Genomic DNA, 22,596 nt, shown 5'->3' with positions numbered 1-22,596 from the left:
GGGTGAGGGTTAGGGTTAGGGGTAGGGGTAGGGTGAGGGAGTGGGTGAGGGTGAGGATTAGGGTTAGGGTGAGGGTTACGGTGAGGGTTAGAGTTAGCATTAGGGTTAAGGTAAGGTTTAGGCTGAGGGTGAGGATGAGAGTTAGGGTTAGGGTTAGGTTAAGGGTTAGGGTTAAGGTGAAGGTTAGGGTTTGGGGTGGGGTTAGGCAGAGGGAGGGTGAGGGTTATGGATAGGGTTAGGGATAGTGTAATGGTTAGGGTGAGGTTGAGCTTGAGGGTTAGGGTTATGGTTAGGGTTAGGGATAGACTTAAGGTGAGGGTGAGGGTGAGGTTTAGGGTTAGGATTAGGTTTAGGCTTAGGTTTAGGCTGAGGGTGAGGGTACTGGTGAAGGTTAGGGTTAGGGTGATGTTTAGGGTGAGGGCGAGGGGTCGGGTTAGGGTGAAGGTTCGGGTGATTGTGAGGGTTAAGGTGTGTGAGGGTTAGGTTTAGGGTGAGAGTTAGGGTGACGGTGAGGGTTAGGGTAAGGGTGAGGGTTAAGGTAAGGGTTAGGGTTAGGGTTAGGGTGATGGTTAGGGTAAGGGGTCGGGTTAGGGTTAGGGTAAGGGTGAGGGTTAGGGTTAGGGTTAGTTTTAGGGTTAGTTTTAGGCTGAGGATGAGAGTGAGAGTAAGGGTGCGTGTTAGTGTTAGGGTTAGGGTGAGGGTCAGGCTTAGGGGTAGGGGTAGGGTGAGGATGAGTGTGAGGGTCAGGGTTAGGGTTAGGGTTAGGGTGATGGTTAGGGTAAGGGGTAGGGTTAGGGTTAGGGTGAGGGTTAGCATTAGGGTTAGTGTTAGGGTGAGGTTTATTGTTAGGATTAGGGTAAGGATGAAGTTTAGGCTGAGGGGTAGTGTTAGGGTTAGGGTTATGGTGAGGTTGAGGGTTCGGTTTAGGGTTGGAGTTAGGGTTAGGGTTAGGTTGAGGGTTAGGGTTAGGGTTAGCGTGAGGGTGAGTTTGAGGGTTAAGATTAGGTTTAGGTTTAGGGTGAGGGTGAGGGTGAGGGTTAGGTTTAGGATTATTGTTAGGTTTAGGGTTAGGCTTAGGGTGAGGGTGAGGGTGAGGGTTAGGTTTAGGGTGAGCGTTCGGGTTATGGTGATGTTTAGCGTGAAGTTGAGTGTTATGGTGAGTGTGAGGATTCGTGTGAGGGTGAAGGTCATGGTGTGGGTGAGGGTCAGGTTTAGGGTGAAGGTGAGGGTTAGGGTAAGGTTTAGGTTTAGGGTTAGGTTGAGGGTAAGAGTGAGGGTTAGGGTTATGGTTAGGGTTAGGTGTAGAGTTAGGATTAGGGTTAGTATTAGCCTTAGAGTTAGGGTGATGTTTAGGGTGAGGGTGAGTGTAGGGTGAGGGTGAGGGTGAGGGTGAGGATGAGGGTTAGGGTGTGGGTGAGGTTTAGGTTTAGGGTGTGGTTTAGGGTGACGGTGAGGTTTAGGGTGAGGGAGAGGGTGAGGGTTAGTGTTAGGGTGAGGGTTAGGGTAAGGATTAGTGTTAGGGTTAGTGTTAGGTGGAGGGTGAGGGTGAGAATTATGGTGAGAGTTAGGGTGAGTGTTAGGGGGAGGATTAGGGTTAGTGTGAGTGTTTGGTGAATGGTGAGGGTAAGGGTTGTGGTGAAGGTTAGCATTAGGGTGAGGGTTTTGTTTAGGGTTAGGGTTAGGGAGAGGGTTTGGGTGAGGCTTAGGGTTAGGGTTAGGTTGAGCGATAGGGTGAGGGTGACGGATAGGTTTAGGGTGAGGGTGAGTGTTAGGGTTAGTGTTAGGGTTAGGGTGAAGCTTAGGGTTGGGGTTAGGGTGAGGGTTAGAGTGCGGGATAAGGTTAGGTTTAGGTTGAATGTTAGGTTTGGAGTGATGGTTAGGGTTAGGGTTAGCGTTCGGGTGAGGGTAAGGGTTTGGGTGAGGGTTAGGGTTAGAGTGAGGGTTAGGGATAGGGAGAGTGTTATGGTGAGTGTTAGAGTGAGGGTTAGTGTTAGGGTTAGGGTTACGGTTAGGGTGAGGGTGAGGGTTAGTTTTAGGGTTAGGTTGAGGGTTAGGGTGAGGGTGAGGGTGAGGAGTAGTGTTATGATTAGGGTTAGGGTTAGGGTTAGGCTGAGGGTGAGGGTGAGTGTGAGGGTGAGGGTTACAGTTAGCGTTAGGGTTAGGGTGAGTGCTTGGGTGAGTGTGAGCATTCGGGTGATGGTGAGGGTGAGGGTTTCGGTAGGTAAGGGTTAGGGTTAGGAATAGAGTGAGGATTAGGGTGAGGGTGAGGGTTAGGGTGAGTGTTAGTGTTAGGGTGAGGTTTATGATTAGGGTTAGGGTGAGGGTTAAGGTTAGGGTGATGTTTAGGATGAGGGTTAGTGTGTGGGTGAGGGTAAGGTTTAGGGTGAGGATTAGGGTGAGAGTGAGGGTTATGGTGAGGGTGAGGGTTAGGGTTAGTGTTTGGGTGAGGGTTAGGGTGAGGGTTAGGGTTAGGGTGAGGGGTAGGGTGAGGGTTAGGGTTAGGGTTATGGTTATGGTGAGGGTTGGGGTTAGTGTGAGGGTTAAGGTTAGAATTAGGCTTAAGGTGAGGTTGAGTGTAAGGGTGAAGTTTAGGGTGAGGGTGAGGGTTAGGGTAAGGCTTAGGGTGAGGGTTAGGGTTAGTGTGATGTTAGGGTGTGGTTGAGGTTTAGGGTGAGGGTGAGGTCTCGGGTGAGGGTGAAGTTTAGGGTGTGGGTGAGGGTTAGGTTTAGGGTGATGGTGAGGGTTAGGGTAAGTGTTGGTGGTTAGGGATAGGGTTAGCATTCGTGTGAGGCTTAGTGTTAGGGTTAGCGTTAGGGTATGGGTTAGGGTTAGGGTTAGGTTTAGAGTTAGGGTGAGAGTTAGAGTGAGGGTTAGGGTTAGGGTTAGGGTGAGAGTAAGTGTTAGGGTGATGGTGAGGGTGAGATTGAGGTTTAGGGTTAGCGTGAGTGTTAGGGTGAGGGTTAGGGTTAGGTTAGGTTTACAGTTAGGGTGTGAGTGTGGGTTAGGGTTAGAGTTAGGTTGAAAGTTAGTGTGAGGGTGTGGGTTAGGGTTAGGATTAGGGTTAGGGTTAGGCTGAGGGTGAGGATGAGGGTTTCGGTATGTAAGGGTTAGGCTTAGGTTTAGGGTGAGGATTAGGGTGAGGGTGAGGGTTAGAGTGAGGAATATTGTTAGGGTGGGGGCTTGGGTGAGTGTGAGTTTGAGGGTGAGAGGTAGGGTAAGGTTGAGGGTTATGGTGAGGGTGAGGTTTAGCCTTATGTTTGTAGTGAGGGTTAGGGTTATGTTGTGGGTTAGCGTTTGGGTGAGGGTGAGGGTGAGGGTTAGGTTTAGGGTTAGGGTGAGGGTGAGGGTGAGGGTTAGGATTAGGGTTAAGTTTAGGGTTAGGCTTAGGGTGAGCGTGACTGTGATCGTTAGGGTTAGCGTGAGCGTTAGGGTTACGGTGATGTTTAGAGAGAGGTTGAGGTTTAGGGTGAGGGTGAGGGTTCGTGTGAGGGTGAAGATTAGGGTGTGGGTGAAGGTCAGCTTTAGGGTGGGTGTTAGGGTGATGGTGAGGGTTAATGTGAGTGTTATGGTTAGGGTTAGATTTAGCATTGGGGTGAGGATTAGGGTTAGGGTTAGGGCGAGGGTTAGTTTTAGGGTGAGTGTTAGGTTTAGTGTGAGTTTTAGGGATAGGTTTAGGGTTAGGGTTAGTGTGAGGATTAGGGTTAGGGTTAGCTTTAGATTTAGGGTTAGGGTAAGGGTTAGGGTGAGGTTTAGGGTGAGGGTAAGGTTTAGGTTTAGCGTTATGGTTAGGGTAAGTGTTAGAGTGAGGGTTAGGGTTAGGGTTAGGGGAAGGCTTAGGGTTAGCTTTAGGATGAGGGTTAGGGTTAGGGTGACGGTTAGGGGTAGGGGTAGGTTTAGGGTGAGGTTGAGGTTGAGTTTTAGGGTTAGTGTTCGGTTTAGGGTGAATGTGAGTTTGAGGGTGAGGTATTGGATTAGGATTAGGTTTAGGGTTAGGGGTAAGCTGAGGATGAGGATCAGGTTGAGGGTTATGGTTAGGGTTAGGATTAGGGTGAGGGTGAGGTTTCGGTTGAGGGTGAGGGTTAGGTTTAGGGTCAGGGTTAGGGTTAGTGTGAAGGTTAGGGTTAGGATTATGGATAAGGTAAGGTCTAGGGTGAGGGTAAGGGTTAGGGTTAGAGTTAGGGGTAGGATGAGGGTTAGGGTTAGGGTGAGAGTTAGATTAGAGTTATGGTTAGAGTGAGGGTGAGGGTTAGGATTAAGAGTTAGGGTGAGGTTTAGGGTGAGAGTTAGGTTTAGGATTAGCGTGAGTGTTATGGTCAGTGTTAGGGTGAGGGTTAGGGTTACGGTTAGGGTTATGGTTAGGGTTACGGTTAGGGTGAGGGTGAGGGTTAGGGATAGGGTTAAGGTGAGGGTTAATGTGAAGGTGAGGGTTAGGTTTAGGGTTAGGTTGAGGGTTAGGTTGAGGGTAAGGGTTAGGGTGAGGGTTAGGGTGATGGTGAGGGTCAGGGTCAGGGTTAGTGTTAGGGTTAGGCTTAGGGTGAGGGTGAGGGATAGGGCTAGGTTTAGGGTGAGGGTTAGGGTTAGGGTTAGGGTGAGGGAGAGGCTTAGGGTTAGGCGTAGGGTCAGATTGAGTGTGAGGGTTTGGGTTAGGGTTAGGATTAGTGTCAGGGTTAGGGTTAGGCTGAGGGTAAGGGTGAGAGTGAGGGTGAGGGTTAGGGTGAGGTTTAGGGTTAGTGTGAGGGTTTGGTTGATGGTGAGGTTAAGGTTTAGGGTGAGGTTAAGGTTTAGGGTGAGGGTTAGTGTGAGCGTGTGTATGAGGGTTAGGGTTAGTGTTAGGGTGAAGGTTAGGGTGAGGGTTAGGGTGAGGGTTAGGGTTAGGGTTAGGGTTAGGGTGAGGGTTTGTGTTAGCATTAGGGTTAGGGTCGGGGTCAGGGTGAGGGTTAGGTTGAGGTTGAGGGTTAGGGTTAGGGTGAGGGATAGGATTAAGGTGAGGGTTAGGGTTAGGGTGAGATCTAGGGTGAAGGTGAGGTTTTGGGTTATGGTTAGGGTTAGGATGAGGTTTAGAGTGAGGTGTAGGTTTAGGTTTAGGGTGAGGGTTAGGTTTACTGTAGGTGTTAGGGTTAGGGTCAGTTTTAGGGTTAGGTTTAGGGTGAGGGTAAGGATTTGGGTGAGGGTTAGGCTGAGAGTGAGGGTTAGGGTTAATGCAAGTGTTTTGGTGATTGTTTGGGTGAGGGTTAGAATTAATGTTAGGGTTAGGGTTATGGTTAGGGTGAGGGTGAGGTTTAGTGTGAGGGGCAGGGTTAGGGTGAGTGTGAGGGTGAGGGTTAGGGTTAGGATAAGGGTTAGGGTTAGGTTGAGGGTGAGGGTGAGTGTGAGGGTGAGTGTTACGTTTAGGTTTAGTGTTAGGGTGAGAGCCTGGGTGAGGGTGAGGGTTAGGGTGAGTGTGAGGGTGAGTGTTACATTTAGGTTTAGTGTTAGGGTGAGATCTTGGGTGAGGGTGAGGGTTGGGGCGAGGGTGAGGGTTTCGGTAGGTAAGGGTTAGGGTTAGGGTTAGGGTGAGGATTAGGATGAGGGTGAGGTTTAGCGTGAGTGTTAGTGTTAGGGTGATGGTTAGGGTTAGGGTGAGGGTTAGGGTTAGGTTGATGTTTAGGGTGAGGGTGAGGGTTGGGTGAGGGTGAGGTTTCGGTTGAGGGTAAGGGTTAAGGTGTGGGTGAGCATTAGGGTTAGGGTGAGGGTTAGGGTTAGGGTGAGGGTTAGTGTTAGGTTTAGGGTTAGGGTTAGGGTTAGTGTGAGGATAAGGGTTGGGGTGAGGGTTAGAGTGAGGGTGAGGGTTAGGGTTAGCATTAGGTTTAGGTTGAGGTTTATGGTGAGGGTTAGTGTTAGGGTTAGTGTTATGTTTAGGGCAACCGTGAGGGCACGGTTAGGGTGAGGGTTAGGGTTAGGTTGAGGGTTAGATTTAGGGTTAGGGTTAGGGTGAGGGTGAGGGTGACGGTTAGGATTAGGGATAGGGTTAGGGTGAGGGTGAGGGTGATGTTTAGGTTTAGGTTGAGGTTGAGGTTTAGGGTGAGGGTGAGGGTGAGGGTGAAGGTGTAGGTTAGGGTATGGGTGAGGGTTTGGGTTAGGGTGACGGTTAGAATGATGGTGAGTGTTAGGGTAAGGGTTAGTGTTAGGGTTAGGTTTAGCGTTCGGGTGAGGGTAAGGGTTAGGTTTAGGGTGAAGGTGAGCGTTAGTGTGAGGGTTAGGGTTAGGGTTACGGTAAGCGATAGTGTGAGGTTAGGGTTAGGGTTAGCTTTAGAGTTAGGGTGATGGTAAGTGTTAGGGTTAAGTTTAAGGTGAGCGTGAGGTTTAGGGTTAGGTTTAGGGTGAAGGTTAGGATTAGGGTGAGGTTTAGGGATAGGGTTAGGTTTAGGGTGAGGTTTAGGGTGAGGGTTAGGGTTAGGGTTAGTGTTAGGGTGAGGGCTAGTGTGAGGGTGAGGGTTAGGGTTCGGGTGAGGGCTGGTGTGAGGGTGAAGGTCAGGGTAAGGTTTATGTTTAGGGAGAGGGTTAGGATTAGGGTGAGGTTTAGGCATAAGTTTAGGGTTAGGGTTAGGATGAGGTTTAGGTTTAGGGTTAGGGTGAGGGTGAAAGTGAGGGGTAGGATAAGCATGAGTGTTATGCTGAGTGTTAAAGTGAGGGTTACGTTTAGAGTTAGGGTTACGATTAGGTTGAGGGTGAGGGTTATAGGTTTAGGGTCGGGGTGAGGGTTAGGATGAGGGTGAGGGTGACCTTTAGGGTGAGGATTAGAGTTAGGTTTAGATTTAAGCTGAGGGTGAGGGTGAGGGTGATGGTTATGGTTATGGTGAGGGCTTGGGTGAGGGCGAGGGGTTATGGTGAGGGTGAGGGGAGTTTTGATACTTAAGGATTAGGGTTAGGGTTAGTGTGAGGATTAGTGTGAGGGTAAAGTTTAGGGTTAGGGTTAGGGTTAGGATGAGGGTTCGGGTTAGGGTTAGGGTCAGGGTTAAGGTTAGGGTGATGTTTAGGGTGAGGATGAGGGTTGGGTGAATGTGAGGGTTCGGGTTCGGGTGAGGGTTAAGGTGTGGGTGATGGTTAGGGTTAGGGTGAGGGTTAGCGTGACGGTGAGGGTTAGGGTGAGGGTGATGTTTATGGTTAGAGTTAGGGTTAGGGTTAGGGTGAGGGTCAGGGTTATTGTTAGGGTTAAGAATGTGAGGGTTAGGGTTAGGTTTAGAGTGATTGTTAGGATTAGGGTGAAGGTTAGTGATAGGGTTAGTGTTAGGGTTAGTTTGAGGGTGAAGGTTAGCGTTAGGGTTAGGATTAGGGTTAGGATGAGTGCTAGTGTGAGGGTGAGTTTTATGGTTAGGGTGAGGTCTAGTGTGAGGGTGAGGGTTATGGTTAGTGTTAGGTTTAGGATGAGCGTTAGGATTAGGGTGAGGGTTAGGGATAGGGTTAGGGTGCGGTTTAGGATGAGGGTTAGGTTTAGGGTTAGGGGGAGGGTTTGAGTGAGTGGAAGGGTTACGGTTAGGGTGAGGGTAAGGGTTAGGGTGAGAGTGAGAGTAAGGGTTAGCGTGAGTTTTATGGTGAGTGTTAGGGTGAGGGTGAGGGTTAGGGTTATGATTAGGGTAAGGATGAGGGTTAGGGTTAGGGTTAGGGTGCGGGTTAGGGTGATGGTGAGGGTTAGGGTTATGATTAGAGTTAGGGTTAGGGTTAGGCTGAGGGTGAGGGTGAGGGTGAGGGTGAGGGTTACAGTTAGGTTTAGGGATAGGGTGAGGGCTTGGGGAGGGGGAGGGGTTATGGTGAGGGTGAGGGTTGGGGAGATGGTTAGGGTTAGGGTGAGGGTTAGTGTTAGGGTTAGGGTGAGTGTTAGGTTTAGGGTGATGTTTAGGGTGAGGGTGAGTGTTGGGTGAGTGTGAGGGTTTGGGTGAGGGTGAGGGTTAAGTTGTGGGTGAGGGTTAGGTTTGGGGTGAGGGTTAGGTTGAGGGTGAGGTTTAGGTTTAAGGTTAGGTGAGGGTTAGGGTTAGGGAGAGGGTTAGGGTGAGGGGTAGGGTTAGGGTTAGGGTGAGGGTTACGGTTAAGGTTAGGGTTCGGAATAGTGTGAGGATAAGGGTTAGGGTGAGGTTTAGGGAGAGGTTGAGGTTTAGGGTTAGCTTTAGGTTTAGGGGGAGGGTTAGTGGGAGGGATAGGGTTAGGGGTAGGTTTAGGGTAACGATGAGTGTGAGGGTAAGGGTTAGTGTTAGAGTGAGGGTTAGGATTAGAGTGAGGGTTAGGGTTAGGTTTAGGGTTAGTGTGAGGATTAGGGTTATGGTTAGCTTTAGATTTAGTGTGAGGGTAAGTGTTAGGGTGAGGTTTACGGTGACGGTGAGGTGTAAGGTAAGAGTGTGGGTTAGGGTGAGGGTTAGGGTTAGCATTAGGTTGAGGGTTAGGGTAAGGGTTAGGGTTAGGGTTAGGATTAGGGTGAGGGTTAGGGATAGGGTTAGGGTTAAGGTGAGGTTGAGGATGAGGATTAGGGTTAGGATTGGGGTTAGAGTTAGAGTGATGGTGAGTGTGAGGGTGAGGTTTAGGGTTAAGATTAGGGTTAGGGTAATGGTTTGCCTGAGGGTGGGGGTCAGGGTGAGGGTTAGGGTGAGGGTTAGGTTGAGGTTTACGGTTAGGGTGATGTTTAGGGTGAGGGGGAGGGTTTGGTGAGGGGGAGGGGGAAGGGGAAGTTTAGGGTGTGGGTGAGGGTTAGGGTGAGTTTGAGAGTTACGGTTTGGGTTAGGGTGAGGGTTAGGGTTAGGGTGAGGGTTAGGGTGATGCGTAGGGTTAGGGTTAGTGTGAGGGTTAGGGTTAGTGTGAGGGTTAGAGTTAGGATTAGGGTTAGTGTTATTGTGAGGATAAGGGTAAGGGTCAGGGTTAGGATGAGGGTGAGGGTTAGGGTCAGAGTTAGGTTTAGGGTGAGGGTTAGGGTGAGGGTGAGGGTTAGGGATAGTGTTAGGGTTAGGGGTAGGGTGAGGGTGAGAGTTAGGGTTAGGGTTAGGGTGAGGGTTAGGATTAGGTTGATGGTTAGGGTTAGGGTTAAGGTGAGGGTGAGGGTGACGATTAGTATTAGTGTTAGGGTTAGGGTGAGGATGAGGGTGAGTGTGAGGGTTAGGTTTAGGATTAGGGTTAGGTTTAGGGTTAGGCTTTGGGTGAAGGTGAGGGTTAGGGTGAGGTTTAGGGTTAGGGTGAGGGTTAGGGTTAGGGTTAGGGTGAGGGTTAGTGTTAGGGTGATGTTTAGGGTGAAGTTGAGGGTTAGGGTGACGGTAAGGATTCGCGTGAGGGTGAAGGTAGGGTGTGGGTGAGAGTAAGATTGGGTGACGGTTAGGGTGACGGTGAGGGTTAGGTTAAGGGTTAGGGATAGGGTTAGGGTTAACGTTCTGGTGAGGTTTAGGGTTAAGGTTAGGGTGAGGGAAAAGGTGAGGGTTAGGGTTAGGGTTAGGGTTAGTGTGATGATTAGGGTTATGGTTAACTTTAGAGTTAGGGTGAGGGTAAGTGTTAGGTTGAGTTTTACGGTGAGGGTGAGGTTTAGGGTTAGTGTTAGGGTTAGGGTGATGATTAGGGTGAGGCTTAGGGTTAGGGTTAGGATTAGGGTGAGTGTGAGGGTTAGGGATAGGTTTTGGGTGAGGTTTAGGATTAGGGTGAGGTTTAGGGATAGGTTTAGGGTTTAGGTGTGCTTTAGGGTGAGGGTTAGGGTTAGGGTTAGTGTTAGGGTGAGGGCTAGTGTGAGGGTGAGGGTTAGGGTTAGGGTGAGGGCTAGTGTGAAGGTGAGGGTTAAGGTTAGGGTTATGTTTAGGGTGATGGTTAGGATTAGGGTGAGGGTTAGTTATAGGGTTAGTGTTAGGGTTAGGATGAGTGTTAGGTTTAGGGTGAGGGTGAGGGTTATAGTGAGGGGTAGGCTTACAGTTAGGGTGAGGGTAAGGGTTAGGGTGAGAGTTAGGGTGAGAGTGAGGGGTAGGGTAAGCGTGAGTGTTATGGTGAGTGTTAGGGTGAGGGTTAGGGTTAGGGTTAGGGTTATGATTAGGGTGAGGGTGAAGGTTAGGTTTAGGGTTGGGGTGAGGGTTAGGATGAGGGTGAGGATGAGGTTTAGGTTTAGGATTAGAGTTAGGTTTAGGTTTAGGCTGAGGGTGAGGGTGAGGGTGAGGGTGAGAGTTATGTTTAGGGTTAGGATTAGGGTGAGGGCTTGGGTGAGGGGGAGGGTTTATGGTGAGGGTGATGGTGAGGGTTTCGATACTTAAGGGTTAGGGTTAGGGTTAGTGTGAGGATTAGGGCAAGGGTGAGGGTTAGGTTTAGGGTTAGGTGTAGGGTGAGGTTTGGGTTAGGGTTAGGGTGAGGGTTAAGGTTAGGGTGATGTTTAGGGTGAGGGTGAGGTTTAGATGAGTGTGAGGGTTCGGGTTCGGTGAGGGTTAAGGTGAGGGAGAGGGTTAGGGTTAGGGTGAGGGTTAGCGTGACGGTAAGGGTTAGGGTGAGGGTGAGGTTTAGAGTTAGAGTTAGGGTTATGGTGAGGGTTAGGGTTAGGGTTAGGGTTAGGGTTAAGATTAGGGTGAGTGTGAGGGTTAGGGTTAGGTTTAGCGTGAGGGTTAGGATTAGGGTGAAGGTTAGGGATAGGGTTAGTGTTAGGGTGAGGTTGAGGTTGAGGTTAGGGTTAAGATTAGGGTGAGTGTGAGGGTTAGGGTTAGGGTTAGGGTGAGTGCTAGTATGAGGGTGAGGTTTATGGTTAGGGTGAGGTCTAGTGTTAGGGTGAGGGTTACGGTTAGGGTTAGGTTTAGGGTGAGGGTTAGGATTAGGGTGAGGTTTAGGGATAAGGTTAGGGTTCGGTTTAGGATGAGGGTTAGGTTTAGGGTTAGGGGGAGGGTTTGAGTGAGTGGAATGGTTACGGTTAGGGTGAGGGTAAGAGTAAGGGTGAGAGTTAAGGTGAGAGTGAGAGTTAGGGTTAGCATGAGTGTTATGGTGAGTGTTAGGGTGAGGGTTAGGGTTAGGGTTATGATTAGGGTAAGGGTGAGGGTTGGGTTAGGGTTAGGGTGCGGGTAGGTGTGAGGGAGAGGATTAGGTTTAGGATTAGAGTTAGGGTTAGGGTTAGGAGGAGGGTGAGGGTGAGGGTGAGGGTGAGGGTTACAGTTAGGGTTAGGGTTAGGGTGAGGGCTTGGGGGAGGGCGACGGGTTATGGTGAGGGTGAGAGTGGGGGTTAGGGTTAGGGTGAGGGTGAGGGTTAGTTTAGGGTTAGAGTGAATGTTAGGGTTAGGGTGATGTTTAGGTTGAGGGTAAGTGTTGGGTGAGTCTGAGGGTTCGGGTGAGGGTGAGGGTTAAGTTGTGGGTGAGGGTTAGGGTTGGGGTGAGGGTTAGGTGAGGGGTAGGGTTAGGGTTAGGGTGAGGGTTATGGTTAAGTTTAGGGTTAGGAATAGTGTGAGGCTAAGGGTTAGGGTGAAGGTTAGGGAGAGGTTGAGGTTTAGGCTTAGCATTAGGTTTAGGGGGAGGGTTACGGGAGGGTTAGGTTTAGGGTAACGGTGAGGGTGAGGGTAAGGGTTAGTGTTAGAGTGAGCGTTAGGGTTAGAGTGAGGGTTGCGGTTAGGGTTAGGGTTAGTGTGAGGATTAGGGTTAGGGTTAACTTTAGAGTTAGTGTGAGGGTTAGGTTTAGGGGGAAGCTTAGATTTAGGGGTAAGTTTACGTTTAGGGTGAGGATAAGGGTTAGGGTGAGAATTAGGGTGAGAGTGAAGGTTAGGGTTGGCGTGAGTGTTATGGTGAGTGTTAGGGTGAGGGTTAATGTTAGGGTTATTGTGAGGGTGAGGGTGAGGGTTAGGGTTAGGGTTAGGGTGAGGGTGAGGGTTAGGGTTAGGATTAGTGTTAGGGTTAGGGTTAGGCTGAGGGTGAGGGTGAGGGTGAGGGTTGTAGTTAGGGTTAGGGTTAGGGTGAGGCCTTAGAGGAGGGCGAGGGGTTATGGTGAGGGTGAGAGTGGGGGTAAGGGATAGGGTTAGGGTGAGGGTTAGTGTTAGGGTTAGGGTGAGGGTTAGGGTTAGGGTGATATTTAGGGTGAGGGTGAATGTTTTGTGAGTGTGAGGTTTCGGGTGAGGGTGAGGGTTAATTTGTGGTTGAGGGTTAGTTTTAGGGTGAGGTTTAGGGTGAAGGTGAGGGTTAGGGTGAGGGGTAGGATTAGGGTTAGTGTGAGGGTTAGGGTTAGTGTGAGGGTTAGGGTTAGGGTTAGGGTTAGTGTGAGGATAAGGGTTAGGATGAGGGTTAGTATGAGGGTGAGGGTTAGGGTTAGAGTTAGTTTTAGGGTGAGGGTTAGGGTTAGGGATAATGTTAGGGTTAGGGTTAAGGTGAGGGTGAGTGTTAGGGTTAAGGTTAGGGTGAGGGTTAGGATTAGGTTGATGGTTAGGGTTACGGTTAGCGTGAGGGTGAGGGTGAGGATTAGGATTAGGGTTAGTGTTAGGGTGAGGATGAGGGTGAGGGTGAGGATTAGGTTTAGGATTAGGGTCAAGTTTAGGGTTTTGCTTAGCGTTAGGTTGAGGGTTAGTGTTAGGGTGATGTTTAGGGTGAAGTTGAGGATTAGGGTGATGGTGAGGGTTCAGGTGGGTGTGAAGGTTAGGGTGTGGGTGAGAGTAACGGTTAGGGTGACAGTTAGGGTGACGGTGAGGGTTAGGTTAAGGGTTAGGGATAGGGTTAGGGTTAGCGTTCCTGTGATGTTTAGGGTTAGGGTTAGGGTTAGGGTGAGGTTAAGGGTGAGGGTTAGGGTTAGGGTTAGGGTTAGTGTGATGATTAGGGTTAGGGTTAACTTTAGAGTTAGGGTGAGGGTAAGGGTTAGGTTGAGTTTTACGGTGAGGGTGAGGTTTAGGGTTAGAGTTAGGGTTAGGGTGAGGGTTAGGGTGAGACGTAGGGTTAGGGTTAGGATTAGGGTGAGTGTGAGGGTTAGGGTTAGTTTTAGGGTGAGGGTTAGGATTAGGGTGGGGTTTAGGAATAGAGTTAGGGTTAGGGTGAAGTTGAGGGTGAGGGTTAGGGTTAAGGTTAGTGTTAGGGTGAGGGCTAGTGTGAGGGTGAGGGTTAGGGTTAGGGTGAGGGCTAGTGTGAGAGTGAGGGTTAGGATTATGGTTATGTTTAGGGTGAGGTTTAGGATTAGGGTGAGGGTTAGGTATAGGGTTAGGGTTAGGGTTAGAATGAGGGTTAGGTTTAGGTTTATCGTGAGGGTTAGAGTGAGGGATAAGATTACAGTTAGTGTGAGGGTAAGGGTTAGGGTGAGAGTTAGGGTGAGAGTGAGGGGTAGAGTAAGCGTGAGTGTTATGGTGAGTGTTAGGGTGAGGGTTAGGGTTAGGGTTAGGGTTACGATTAGGGTGAGGTTGAGGGTTAGGGTTAGGGTTGGGGTGAGGGTTAGGTTGAGGGTGAGGGTGAGGGTTAATTTTAGGATTAGAGTTAGGTTTAGGTTTAGGCTGAGGGTGAGGGTGAGTGTGAGGTTGAGGGTTATGGTTATGGTTATGGTTAGTGTGAGGGCTTGGGTGAGGGCCAGGGGTTATCGTGAGGGTGAGGGTGAGGGTTTTGATAGGTAAGGGTTAGGGTTAGGGTTAGTGTGAGGATTAGGGCAAGGGTGAGGGTTACGTTTAGGGTTAGGGTTAGGGTTAGCGTTTGGGTGAGGGTTAGGGTTAGGTTTAGCGTGATGGTGAGGTTTAGGGTTAGCGTTAGGGTTAGGGTGAGGGTTAAGGTGAAGATTAAGTTTTGGGTTAGGGTGAGGTTGAGGGTGAGGTTTAGGGTTAGGTTTAAGGTGAGTGTTAGGTATAGGGTTAGGGTTAGGGTTAGGGTGAGGGTTAGGTTTAGGGTTAGGGTTAGGTTGAGGGTTTGGGTTAGGGTAAGGTTTACAGTTAGGGTTTGGGTGAGGGTTAGTTTTAGGGTTAGGGTGAGGGTTAGGATGAGGGTGAGAGTGAGGGGTAGTGTTAGGATTAGTGTTCGGGTTATGGTTAGGCTGAGGATGTGGGTGAGTGTGAGGGTGAGGCTTACAGTTAGGGTTAGGGTTAGGGCGAGGGCTAGGGTGAGGGTGAGTGTTAGGGCGAAGGTGAGGGTTTTGGTAGGTACGGGTTAGGGTTAGGGTTAGGGTGAGGATTAGGGTCAGGTTGAGGTTTAGGGTGAGTGTTAGGGTTAGGGTGAGGGTTAAGATTAGGGTTAGGGTGAGGTTTAAGGTTAGGGTGATGTTTAGGGTGAGCGTGAGTGTTGGGTGAGAGTGAGGGTGAGGGCGAGGGTGAGGTTTAGGGTGTGGGTGAGGGTAAGGTTTAGGGTTCGGATGAGGGCTTGTGTGAGGGTGAGTTTGAGGGTGAGGTGGAGGGTAAGGGTGAGGGTGAACGTGAAGGTTTTGGTAGGTAAGGGTAGGGTTAGGGTTAGGGTGAGGGTGAGGGTTACAGTGTGGGTTAAGGTTAGGGTGAGGGTTAGTTTTAGGGTGATGTTTAGGGTGAGGGTTAGGTTTGGGTGAGGGTGAGGCTTCAGGAGTGGGTGAGGGTTAGGGTGTGGGTGAAGTTTAGTGTTAGGGTAAGGGTTAGGGTGGCCGTGAGGGTTAGGGTGAGGGTGAGGGTTAGGGTTAGGGTGAGGGTGAGGGGTAGGGTGAGGGGTAGGGTTAGGGTTAGGGGGACGGTTAGTGTTAAGTGTGAGGATAAGGGTTAGGGTTAGGGTTAGGGTGAGGGTGAGATTTAGGGTTAGCATTAGGTTTAGGGTGAGGGTTAGGGTGAGGGTTAGGGTTAGGGTTAGGGTTAGGGTGAGGGTTAGGGTTAGGGTTAGGCTGAGGGTTAGGATTAGGGTGAGGGTTAGGGATAGGGTTAGGTATATTTGAGGTTGAGGATGAGGATTAAGGTTAAGGTTAGGGTTAGAGTTAGGGTGAGGGTAAGGGTGAGGGTGAGATTTAGGGTTAAGATTAGGGTTAAGGTAAGGGTTAAGCTGAGGGTCAGGATCAGGGAGAGGGTTTAGTGTTAGGGTTAGGGTGACTATTACGGTTAGGGTTAGGGTTAGGGTGAGCATTAGAGTGAGGGGTAGTGTTAGGGTTAGGGTTAGTGTAAGGGGTAGGGTTAGGGTGAGGGTTAGTGTGAGGGTTATGGTGAGGGTTAGGTTGAGGGTTAGGGTGTGGGTGAGGGTTAAGGTTAAGGTGAGGGTTAGGGTTAATGTGAGGGTTAGGGTTAGGGTGAGGTCTAGGGTGAGGTTGAGGATTAGTTTTACGGATAGGGTTAGGGTTAGGTTTCGTGTTTTGGGTGAGGGTTAGAGTTAGTGGTAGGGTTGGGTTTAGGGTGAGGGTTATGTTTAGTGTGAGGTTTAGGGTTAGGGTTGGGGTTAGGGTGACGGTAAGGGTTAGGGTGAGGTTTAGGGTGAGATTGAGGGTTAGGGTTCGCGTGAGTGTTATGGTGAGTGTTAGGGTGAGGATTAGGGTTAGGATTAGGGTGAGGGTGAGGGAGAGGGTTAGGGTTAGGGTTAGGGTGAGGGTGAAGGTTAGGGACAGGATTAGGTATAGGGTTAGGGTTAGGCTGAGGGTGAGGGTGAGGTTGAGGGTTACGTTTCGGGATAGGTTTAGGGTAAGGGCTTGGGTGAAGGTGAGGGTTAGGATGAGGGTGAGGGTGAGGGTTTGGGTAGGTATGGGTTAGGGTTAGGGTAAAGGTGAGGATTAGGGTGAAGGTGAGGTTTAGGGTCAGGGTTAGTGTGAGGTGTAGGGTTAGGGTTAGGGTGATGTTTAGGGTGAGGGGGAGGTTTGGGTGAGGGTGAGGGTGAGGGTAAGGGTGAGGGATAGTGTGAGGTTAACAAGGTTAGTGTGAGTGTTAGGGTTAGGGTTAGGGTTAGGTTGAGGATAAGGGTTAGGGTGAGGGTTAGGATGAGGTTGACTGTTAGGGTTAGCGTGAGTGTTATGGTCAGTGTTAGGGTGAGGTTTAGGGTTAGGGTTAGGGTTAGGGTTAAGATTAGGGTGAGGGTGAGTGTTAGGGTTAGGGTTAAGGTGAGGGTTAGGGTGAAGGTGAGTGTTAGGGTTAGGATTAGGGTGAGGGTTAGGGGGAGGGTAAGGGTTAGGGGGAGGGTTAGGCTGATGGTGAGGGTCATGGTCAAGGTTAGTGTTAGGGTTAGGATGAGGGTGAGGGTTAGGGTTAGGGTGAGCATTAGGTTTAGGGTTAGTGTGAGGGTTAGGGGTAGGGGTAGGGGTAGGGTCGGGTCATTGTGAGGTTTAGGGTTAGGGTTAGGATTAAGGTGAGGATAAGGGTTAGGTTGAGGGTTAGGGTGAGAGTGAAAGTTAGGGTTAACCTGAGTGTTATGGTGATTGTTAGGTGAGGGTTACATTTTGGGCGTGGGTTAGGATTAGGGTAAGGGTTAGGGTTAGGATTAGGTTTAGGGTGAGGTCTAGTGTGAGGGTGAGGGTTATGGTTAGGGTTAGGTTGAGGGTTAAGGTTAGGTTGAGGGTGAGGCTTTGGGTGAGGGGTAGGGTTAGGATTAGGGTTAGGGTGAGGGTGAGGGTAAGGGTTAGGGTGATGGTTTGGGTGATGTTGAGGATTAGGGTTAGGGTTAGGGTTAGGGTGAGTGTTAGGTTGAGGTTTAGGGTGAGGGTTTGGGTAAGGGTGAGGGTTAGAGTTCGGGTTATGGTGAGGGTTTGGTTGAGGGTTAGAATTTTGGTTAGGATTTGGGTGAGGGTCAGCGTTACAGTTAGTTTTAGGGTTAGGGTGAGGGTGAGGGTGAGAATTAGTGTTAGGGTTAGCTTGAGGGTTAAGGTTATGGTGATGGTTAGGGATAGGGGTAGGGGTAGGGTGAGGGTGAGGGTGAGGATGAGGGTTAGGGTTAGGGTGAGCGTTAGGGTGAGGGGGATAGTTAGGATTAGGGTGAGGGTTTGGGTTAGGCTGCGGATGAGGGTGAGAGAAAGGGTGCGAGTTAGTGTTAGGGTTAGGGGGAGGGTTAGGGTTAGGGTTAGGGGTAGGGTGAGGGTGAGGGTGAGGGTTAGGTTTAGGGTGAGGATTAGAATTAGTAATAGGTTTACGGTTAGGGTTAGGTTGAAGTTGAGGTTGAGAGTTAGGTTTAGGGTTAGGTTGAGGGTTAGGGTTAGGGTGAAGGTTTTGGTTAGAGGTAGGGGTAGGGAGGGTGAGGGTGAGGGTGAGGGTTAGTCAGGATTAGGGTTAGGCTTAGGGTTAGGCTGAGGATGAGTGTGAGAGTCAGGGTGATTGTTAGTGTTAGGGTTAGGGTGAGGGTAAGGTTTAGGGTGAGGGTTAGGGTGAGGTTGAGGGTTAGGGTTAGGGTTAGGGTGAGGGTTGGTGATAGGGTTAGGGTTAAGGTGAGGGTTATGGTGAAGATTAGGTTTAGGGTTAGGGTGAAGGTTAGGGTGAGGGTTAGGGTGAGGGTGAGGTTTAGAATTAGTGTGAGGGTTAGGGTGAGGGTGAGGGTTGGGTTAGGATTAGGGTTAGGATGAGGTGTAGGGTGAGGGTGGGGGTTAGGGTTATGGTTAGGTTGAGGGTGAGGATTAGATGAAGGGTTAGGGTGAGGGTTAGAGTGAGGGGTAGGGCTAGGTTTAGGGTGAGGTAAGGGTTAGTGTGAGGGTTAGGGTGAGAGTGAGGTTTATGGTTAGCGTGAGTGTAATGGTGAGTGTTTGGGTGAGGGTTAGGGTTAGGGTTAGAGTAACGGTTAGGGTTAGGCTGACGATTAGGGTTAGGGTTAGGGTGAGGGTGAGGGTGAGTGTTAGGTTTAGGAATAGGGTTAGGGTACGGTTGAGGGTGAGGATGAGGGTGAGGTTGAGTGTTACAGTTAGGATTAGGGTTAGGGTGAGGGCTTGGGTGAGGGCGAGGGTTAGGGTGAGTGTGAGGGTGAGGTTGAGGGTTTCGGTAGGTAAGGGTTAGGGTTAGGGATAGGGTGAGGATTAGGGTGAAGGTGAGGGTTCAGGTGAGGGTTCGGATTACGGTAAGGGTTACGATTAGGGTTAGGGTGAGGGTGAGGGTTGGGTGAGGATGAGGGTGAGGTTGAGCTTTATGGTTAGGGTGAGGGTTTGGGTGAGGGGTAGGGTTACGGTTATGGGGAGGGTTAGGGTTAGGGTGAGGGTTAGGGTTAGAGTTAGGGTTAGGGTTAGTGTGAGGATAAGGGTTAGGGTGAGGGTTAGGGTTGAGGGGGAGGGTTAGGGTCAGCGTTAGGCTTAGGGTAAGGTTTGGTGTTAGGGTTAGGTTGAGGGTTAAGATTAGGGTGATATTTAGGGTGAGCGTGAGTGTTGGGTGAATGTGAGGGTTCTGATGTGGGTTAGGGTTTATTTGTGGGTGCGGGTTAGGGTGAGGATGAGGGTTAGGGTGATGGTGGGTGTTAGGGTTAGGGTTAGGGTGAAGGTTAGGCTTAGGGAGAGGGTTAAGGTGAGGGGTAGGCTTAGGGTTAGTGTGAGGTTATGGTTAAGGTTAGGGTTAGGGATAGTGTGAGTATAAGATTTAGGGTGAGGGTTAGGGAGAGGGTAAGGGTGAGGGTTAGCATTAGCTTTAGTGGGAGGGTCAAAGGGAGGGTTAGGGGTAGTTTTAGGTTTAGGGTAACGTTGAGGGTGACGGTAAGGGTTAGTGTTAGAGTGAAGGTTAGGGTTAGAGTGAGGGTTAGGGTTAGGTTTAGTGTGAGGATTAGGGTTATGGTTAGCTTTAGAGTTAGGGTGAGTGTAAGTGTTAGGGTGAGGTTTACAGTGAGGGTGAGGTTTAGGGTTAGAGTTAGGGTTAGGGTGAGATTTAGGGTCAGGGTTAGTGTTATGGTTAAAATTAGGGTGAGTGTGAGGGTTAGGGTTAGTTTTAGGGTGAGGGTTAGGATTAGGGTGAGGGTTATGGATAGGGTTATGGTTAAGGTGAGGTTAAGGGTGAGGATTAGGGTTAGGGTTAGGGTTAGGGTGATTACTAGTGTGAGGGTAAGGGTTATGGTTAAGGTGAGGGCTAGTGTGAGGGTGAGTGTTACGGTTAGGGTTAGGTTTAGGGTGAGGGTTAGTATTAGAGTGAGGGTAAGGGATAGGGTTAGGGTTAGGGTTAGGATGAGGGTTATGTTTAGGGTTAGGGTGAGTGTTAGAGTGATGAGTAGGTTTTCGGTTAGGGTGAGGGTAAGGGTTAGGGTGAGAGTTAGGGTGAGAGTGAGGGTTAGGGTTAGTGTGAGTGTTATGGTGAGTGTTAGTGTGAGGGTTAGGGTTTAGGGTTACGAATAGGGTGAGGGTGAGAGTTAGGGTTAGGGTTAGGATGACAGATAGGGTGAGGGTGAGGGTTAGGGTTAGGATTAGAGTTAGGGTTAAGGTTATGCTGAGGGTGAGGGTGAGGGCTTCGGGAAGGGCGAGGGGTTTTGGTGAGGGTGAGGGTGAGCCTGAGGGTTAGGGTTAGGGTGAGGGTTAGTGTTAGGGTTAGGGCGAGCGTTAGGGTTAGGGTGATGTTTAGGCTGAGGGTGAGTGTTGGGTGAGTGTGAGGGTTTGGTTCGGGTGAGGGTTAACTTGTGGGTTAGGGTTAGGGTGAGGGTTAGGGTGATGTGGAGGGTTAGGGTGAGGGTTAGGGTGAGGTTTAGGGTTAGGGAGAGGGTTAGGGTGAGTGTTAGGGTTAGGGTTAGGGTGAGGCTTATGGTTAAGTTTAGGGTTAGGGATAGTGTGAGGATAAGGTTTGGGGTGCTGGTTAGTGAGAGGGTGAGGGTTAGGGTTAGCGTTAGGTTTAGGGGGAGGGTTATGTTTAGGATTAGGTTTAGGGTAATGGTGAGGGTGAGGGTAAGAATTAGTGTTAGAGTGAGGGTTAGGGTAAGGGTGAGGGTTAGCGTTAGGGTTAGGGTTAGGGTGAGGATGAGGTTGAGGGTTAGGATTAGGTTTAGGATTAGGTTGAGGGTGAGAGTGATGGTTAAGTTTAGGAATAGGGTTAGGTTTAGGGTTAGGCTTAGGATGAGGGTGAGGGTGAGGGTAAGGGTTGGGTTAGGGTGAGGGTTAGGGTTAGGGTGGTGTTTAGGGTAAGGCTGAGGTTTGAGGGTGAGGTTTCATGTGAAGGTGAAAGTTAAGGTGTGGTTGAGGGTTAGGTTTACGGAGACGGTTAGGGTGACGGTGAGGGTTAGGGTAAGTGTTAGGGTTAAGGTTAGGGTTAGCGTTTGGGTGAGGGTTAGGGTTAGGGTTAGCGTGAGGTTGAGGTTTAAGGTGAGGTTGAGGTTTAGGGTTAGCATTAGGGTGAGGGTGAGGGTTAAGTTGAAGGTTAAGTTTTGGGTTAGGGTGAAGTTGAGGGTGAGGGTTAGGGTTAGGGTTAGGGTGAGGGTTAGATATAGGTTTAGGGTTAGGGTTAGGGTTAGGGTGAGGGTGAGGGTTAGGTTTAGGGTTAGGGTTAGGTTGAGGGTTCAGGTTAGGGTAAGGTTTACAGTTAGGGTTTGGGTGAGGGTGAGGTTTAGGGTTAGGGTGAGGGTAAGTGTTAGGGTGAGGGTTAGGGTTAGGGTGAGTGTATGGTTTAGCATTATGGTTATGTTGAGTGTGAGGGTTAGGGTTAGGGTTAGGGTGAGGGTGAGGGCTAGGGTGAGGGTGAGGGTTAGGGTTAGGATTAGGGTTGGGGACAGGGTGAGGACTAGGTTTAGGGTTAGGGTTAGGGTTAGGGATAGGGTGAGGGTGAGGGTGAGGTTTAGTGTTAGGATTACGGTTAGGGTTAGGGTTAGGCTGAGGGTGAGGGTTAGGGTGAGGGTTCGGGTTTGGGTTATTGTTAGGGTGAGGGTTACGGTGAGGGTGAGGGTGAGGTTTAGGGTGATGTTTAAGGTGAGGGTGAGGGTTGGGTCAGGGTGAGGCTTCGGCAGAGGGCGAGGATTAGGGTGTTGCTGAGGTTTAGGGTTAGGGTAAGGGTTAGGGTGACGCTGAGGGTTGGGGTGAGGGTGAGGGTTAGGGTTAGGTTTAGGGTGAGGGTTAGTGTTAGGGTGATGATTAGGGTGAGGGTGAGTGTAGGGTGAGTGTGAGGGTTCGGGTGAGGGTGAGGGTTAAGTTGTGGGTGAGGGTTAGGGTTGGGGTGAGCGTTAGGGTGAAGGGTAGGGTTAGGGTTAGGGTGAGGGTTACGATTAAGGTTAGGGTTAGGGATAGTGTGAGGATAAGGGTTAGGGTGAGGGTTAGGGAGAGGTTGAGGGTTAGGGTTAGCGATAGGTTTAGGGTGAGGGTTAGGGGGAGGGTTAGGGTTAGATTTAGGTTTAGGGTAACGGTGAGGGTGAGGGTAAGTTTTAGTGTTAGAGTGAGGGTTAGGGTTAGGGTTAGGATTAGTGTGAGGATTAGGGTTATGTTTAGCTTTAGCTTTAGTGTGAGGGTAAGTGTTAGGGTGAGGTTTATGGTGACGGTGAGGTTTAGGGTAAGAGTTTGGGTTAGGGTGAGGGTTAGGGCCAGGGTTAGGGTTAGGGTTAAGATTAGGGTGAGTGTGAGGGTTAGGGTTAGCTTTAGGTTGAGGGTTAGGATTAGGGTGAGGGTCAGGGATAGGGTTAGGGTTAGGGTGAGGTTGAGGGTTAGGGTTAGTGGTAGTGTTAGGGTTAGGGTTAGGGTGAGTGCTAGTTTGAGGGTGAGGGTAAGGTTAGGGTGAAGGCTAGCGGGAAGGTGAGGGTTAGTTTTAAGGTTAGGTTTAGGGGGAGGGTTAGGATTAGGGTGAGGGTTAGGTATAGGGTTAGGGTTAGGGTTAGGATGAGGGTTAGGTTTAGGATTACGGGGAGGCTTACAGTGAGGGGTAGGGTAATGGTTAGGGTGAGGGTAAGGGTTAGGGTGAGAGAGGGTGAGAGTGAAGGTTAGGGTTGGCGTGAGTGTTATGGTGAGTGTTAAGGTGAGGGTTAGGGTTAGGGTTATGATGAGGGTGAGGGTGAGGATTAGGGTTAGGGTTAGGGTGAAGGTTAGGCTGAGGGTGAGTTAGGGTTAGGATTAGTGTTAGGGTTAGGGTTAGGCTGAGGGTGAGGGTGAGGGTTGCAGTTAGGGTTAGGGTTAGGGTGAGGCCTTGGGGGAGGGCAAGGGGTTATGTTGAGGGTTAGGGTTGGGGTGAGGTTTAGGGTTAGGGTGAGGGTTAGTGTTAGGGATAGGTTGAGGGTAAGGGTTAGGGTGATGTTTAGGGTAAGGGTGAGTGTTGGGTGAGTGTGAGGTTTCGGGTGAGGGTCAGGGTTAATTTGTGGGTGAGGGTTAGGTTTAGGGTGAGGTTTAGGGTGACGGTGAGGGGGTAGGGTGAGGGGTAGGATTAGGGTTATTGTGAGGATTAGGTTTAGTGTGAGGTTAGGGTTAGGGTTACGGTTAGGGTTAGTGTGAGGATAAGTGTTAGAGTGAGGGTTAGTATGAGGGTGAGGGTTAGAGTTAGTTTTAGGGTGAGGGTTAGGGTGAGGGTGAGGGTTAGGGATAGTGTTAGGGTTAGGGTGAGGGTGAGGGTGAGGTTTAGGGTTAGAGTTAGGGTTAGGGTGAGGGTTAGGCTCAGGGTTAGGGTTATGATTAAGATTAGGTTGAGTGTAAGGGTTAGGGTTAGGTTTAGAGTGAGGGTTAGGGTTAGGGTGAGGGTTAGGGATTGGGTTAGTGTTAGGATGAGGTTGAGGGTGAGGGTTAGGGTTAGGGTTAGGGTGTGTGCTAGTGTGAGGGTTATGGTTAGGGTGAGGTCTAGTGTGAGGGTGAGGGTTATGGCTAGGGTTAGGTTTAGGGTGAGGGTTAGGATTAGGGTGAGG

Source organism: Dipodomys merriami, unplaced genomic scaffold (genome assembly GCF_024711535.1).
Source record: "Dipodomys merriami isolate MVZ:Mamm:240054 unplaced genomic scaffold, mDipMer1.0.p SCAF_40, whole genome shotgun sequence".
Classification (NCBI taxonomy): domain Eukaryota; kingdom Metazoa; phylum Chordata; class Mammalia; order Rodentia; family Heteromyidae; genus Dipodomys; species Dipodomys merriami.
Note: the sequence above shows the minus strand (reverse complement) of the source record.